Source organism: Carlito syrichta, unplaced genomic scaffold (assembly GCF_000164805.1).
Source record: "Carlito syrichta isolate Samal-C Ts95f unplaced genomic scaffold, Tarsius_syrichta-2.0.1 Scaffold107910, whole genome shotgun sequence".
NCBI classification, from domain to species: Eukaryota; Metazoa; Chordata; class Mammalia; order Primates; family Tarsiidae; genus Carlito; species Carlito syrichta.
Window position 1 is genome coordinate 38,455 of NW_007052006.1, and position 5,147 is coordinate 43,601.

Here is a 5,147-nt window from a genome sequence, read left to right on the forward strand (position 1 = left end):
GCTGCCCGGGCTCGGGTTTCGCCCCGCGGCGCGGAACCGGGCTGGGGTTACTAGCGGGCGTCGGTCTTTAACCCGCTCGGCGCCAGCGTCTGCCGGGGTTACTGGCGGTCACCTCCCGGCTCCCGCCACCTCCGTTCGAGAGTGGGCGCAGGGAGGACCTGGGCAAGGACGTTTCACCACCCCGGAGCTCTGGGTTCGGAATCACTGGCTCGTTGACATCCTTACCCGAGCCTCGACCGCTCTAACCCTCAAGTTTACTCCTCCAGAAAGTAGGACGATCGTATCTCCCTGACATCCAATGGCAGAAGAGAGATAACGTGGGTGCAGCACATTACGCAAGAAGCGCTTGATCAAGGTCAAGGGTGCTGGCTGCAGTGGGTGCAGGGACCCCCTCCCTCCGCGGACAGCCCCAGGACCAGGCCACTCCCGACTGGGGGAGGGGCCACGGTGCTGATGGTCTGGGATCCAGGAAACCACCCCTGAAACCGGTCACTTCCAGGAAACTAAGGCCCAGAGTGGGGAACGGATACTCATACCCCAAATTAAACATCCTGGCTTTCCTGACTCCCTCTGCAGGGCCAGTGAAGTCCGTCCTTCCAGCTCAAGGTCTCACAGTCCCCCAGCAGTCACCACCTGAATCTGAACTCGCTTATTCATGGTAGGGCCCTAGGAGGCCAGACACAGACAGAAGGAGGTGAAGGCAGGGAACTTTTGAGGGAGGGGCTGGGCCTGTCTCTCTTCTGTCAAAGGGAAAAGCCGAACACACACAGACACGATCAGAGTCGGCGTAGCCACGTAGACCACCAGCAAGGCCTGCCTCTGCCTCAAACCACAGGCGGTGCTAGGGGACCAGGGTCCCTTTGGTGGCCCCAACCGCTTTCCCTTCTCAGGAGCCATTTCTCCTTCACACCCTGTCCCCTCATCCTGCCCAGGTCCTTCTCTCATGGCCTTGGGAGGCTCAAGAACAACAGCAGTCCTCTCTGTCACCGCCCCGCTCAGCCTGTGGGTGTACACACACCCTCCCCCTCCAAAACAAAAACACGGCACTGCTCTTGGCAAAGGCCCTGACCTCACGAGTGACTTGAGACAGGGAAGAGTTCTCCGCCCAAAAGCACGCCGAGGGCTGATTCGCAGGCATGAGTTCCCCAAAGCCAACCTACCCAGTTTGGTTCTTTCACCCCCTTGTCCCCAGCTTCTGAGCCGGGGATATGGCAGGACCCACAAGCAGATACCTGCCTGAGGCCCTGCGGCGTCCGTCAGCGCCACCATGGACGGTCCAGCCCCTCGCCTTCCTCATCTTCACTTACCACACAGTCTCGCCTCTTTTGTTTTGTTTTTTTAATTTCTCTCATCGTCCTGCTCTGCCCCCTCCCATCCCATGGAAGAGGTGGGAGAGAAAAGACAGTTGCTCACGGAGGCCCTGAGGATGGCAGGAGTCAGGGGAGGCTTCCAAGAGGAGGGATGGGACCCAGGCACGGAGGCTGGTCTTCAGGCAGAGGGCACAGCCTAAGACGCAGGAGGAAGGGCCGAGGTGCCCGGTGGCCTGTGCAGGGGCCGGCCACCTCCTGAGACTCGAGGCCTGCCCTGACCCTATCTTACTCACCCCCGGGGCAGGGTCCGCTGGCCAATTCCTGCAGAAGGGGATCGCCGGGTTAAGGCTGGAGGTGGGAACCGGAGCGCCAGTCCCACAGGCTCCCCCAGAGGTGCAGCCAAGCAGGAGGACATGGGCTGCCCTTTCCTCACCCCTCACTTGCTGTGCCTCACCAGGACGGTCCACTCCCCCTCCCTAAGCCTCCGCCCCTGATCTACACCCCTAGGATCTCCAGGGACGGGGACTCTCGGAGAGCAAGGGTGGGAAGCAGCCATCACGCAGCCGGGTCTTGACAAAGGTTAGCTCCCTTGGGGGGACATGGTCTAGAACTGGAAAGCCAGTGGTGAGTTGCCTGATACTTGCGGTGTTCAAGTTGGAGCTCCACAGTCGTTTGTTTTTGGAAGGAGTTCATCAGGCCGGACTAGGAGGAAGCCAGAGGCATCTAGGGTGTGCAACTTAAGGAAGTGCCACTCTGGCCTCATCCTCGTCCCTCTCCTGGAGACCGGACATCTGGTCTCAGTGGCTCGCCCAACCGACAGATGAGCTGAGCACCAGGTTTCCCATGAACACTCAGAAGGCACCACAGACTCTCGGAACACAGGGAAGGAGAGGAGGCCCAGCCACGGGCCTCAGGCCACAGGCCCCATGCCTTTGCTCTCCAGACTAGTGTGGCCGAACAACTTCCCCAAGCCTGGATTCGTCTTTCACCTCTTCTCAGGCCATCGTCCTTCCTCTGCTCCTGCCCTGATTCTTTCAGGGTGCAGCAGGAACCCTGAACCACCACCCACCTCCCTCCCCGGTTCTGGAGGCAGATGTGGGCAGCCCTCAGCGACTACAGGCCAGCCTGTTCTGTGAGTCCATGACCCTGGAAGGGCCTCACAGCACCACGGAGAGCCAGTTCTGACCACCATAACCGTCCAACCAGCAGAAAGCCTTGAGCCCCAAACAACCTCTGCTTTCACGCTTCCTGGAGAAAGGGAGTTCACGCCCTCCCCTACACAGCCTGGTCCGCCGAGCCCAGATCCTAAGCACCTTCTGTGTGCCAGTCCTGTGCCAGGCACTGGGCACTGCACAAAGGCCTTTTCTCATGGACCTTATGTTCCAGTGAGGGAGACCAACGGTATGCAGATCCACGGAGAAATGTGGGTTCAGGTGATGATAAGCGTCATAAAGAAACGGAGGCAGGTAAAGAAAGCGGAAGGGGCCACCGTAGACAAAGCAGTCTGGGCAGGCCTGCCTGAGGAGGTCACATCTGGGTGGGGGCTTGAATGCAATGAGGGAGCCAGCCAGAAGGGAGGACAGAAGAAATAGCACGTGCAAAGGCCCTGAGGTGGGTGCAAGCTTGGTGCACTGGCAGAACTGTGAGGAGTTCAGTGTGCTTGGAGCAGAGGGAGTGCGGGGGTGGAGGTCAGGGCAGTAGCCAGGAGTTAGGATTCCAACCCAGGTTTGTCTGTTACCTGAGCCAAGGACCCGATTCTCCAGGGAAGGAGCGGGCAAGGGACTTGCAGCTGTCCCATGCAATGCCGATCACAAAGGCTGCACAAACTGAGAAGAAGGGTAAGCGGTGTAAGTGGTGGCGTGGCAGCACCACACGGGAGAACACAGGACAGTGGCTGACGGGAACCCCAGAGCACACCATCTCCACCTGCCGATGGAGACGGCAGGCGGGGACAGACACCCTCCATCCCTCCAGGGAGCACGGTTGCACCCTGCCTGCAGTCTGGCTGCCACCTGGGTCAGCAGGTTCCTGTGTCCTGAGCTGGTCATGTGTGCAGCAGGGACACACAGACTGCCCTTTGTGTGCTCACGGCTGCCCGGGGGGAACAAGGATGTGCCTGCTTTTCCCAGAATGGGAGGGTCCGTGGCTGCAGCCCCAGGTGCATTGGGGCGTGGGCCCTCTTGACAGATGAGGAAATTAAGGCTCAGAGGGAGGCCAGGTGCCCCAGGGCCCACAGCAGCCACGTGAAGAACGTGAGACTTGAACCCAGTTCTATTGACCCCTGAGCCTCCTCTGCAGGAGAGAGCCCCAGCTCCAGCCCGGCTCTGTCCTAACGGCTGCTGTCACTTGTCACTTGTCAGTAAGTGTGGGTAGAGATCAGGAATGGGCAGAGGACAGCACAAGACTCTTGAAGGCTCAGCCGCATCATGGCCTCCTCACGATCACCCTAGGCCCACTCCTGCCTCCCTTGCCAAATCAGAGGCCGGGCCTCACTGGGGGGCCCCTCAGGACAGGGCCAAGGCCTGACCCGGCTCTGTGACCCCCAGCCACACCCAGCACAGGGCTGAGCACCGTGGGAACCCCAGGCAGGGGTTATGTGGACCCCGGCATCCCCCGCTGGTCTCCGGCCATCTGAGTCCACCTCAATTTCCTTGTCTGCTTTCTGAACACAGCATGCTATCGATGCCACCATACATTTCCCCAGGCTGTTCCCTTCACGAGACATGCCCTTTCCACCAACATCTGTCCACCTGGCTAATCCCTACTCCTCCCTCACAGTTAGCTCCAAGCCGGGCGCAGTGACTCACACCTATAATCGTAGCACTTTGGGAGGCCGAGGCAGGAGGATCGCTTGAGCCCAAGAGTTTGAGACCAGCCTGGGCAACACAGCAAGACCTCTATCTCCACAAAAAATTAAAAAATGAGCCGGGCCTGGTGTGGTGGCACACGCCTGTAGTCCCAGCTACTCAGGAAGCTGAGGCAGGAGCCTTGCCCGAGTCGTGGAATTCGAAGCCGCCGTGAGCCATGATCCTGCCACTGCACTCCAGCCAGGGCCACAGAGTGAGACCCCGACTCAAAACACCAAACCAAAACAAAAACCTGCTTTGATGTCACCTGGGATCCTTCCCTCCTCTGTACCAATCCACACACGCCAGCACCTAATACACTGGTCACGCTCTCCTGTAACCCAGTTATACTTCCTCTTTCCCACAGGGCATTCCCGGAGCCACAGGTGTGCTGAATCACCCCAGCACAAACACTGAGATGGGGATGGCCCAGGGCACATACATAGGCAGGCAGCTGAAAATCAACCCATGGGCCTGACGCAGTGGTAATTCTGAGGTTTTCTCCCGCTGCTGGGCAACTGTTCCCAGTCTAAAGAGCAGTGGTGTGAATTTTTCCATGTAAATTATATGTATTTCTTCCTTTGGGGTCATTTCGCTACAGCTTGTTTGAAACCTAACACAAAGGCCACAAGCTATTTTAGAGCCACCAGGCTGCTCTCTGGAAAAGATGAGCCCCTCACAACTGCCCCTACAATGCATCCCATTTCCTCATAGCATCACCAGCACCAGGTGTTATCATTTTTATATACTTCTGGACACTTTGCTCAGTCCAAGGGCCCAGAAACGGGAATCTCGAAGGCATTTTCATTTGCATTTCCTGGGCTGCCTTAATACGTGTTGTGCAGTACCATCAACCGTCATCAAGCAGAGATTCAGAAGCACCCCCCACACTCCACCTTTCCCTCCCCAGCTAGAAAGGTGCTTCCTCGGCCGGACGTGGTGGCTCAAGCCTATAATCACAGCACTTTGGGAGGCTGAGAAAAGAGGATTG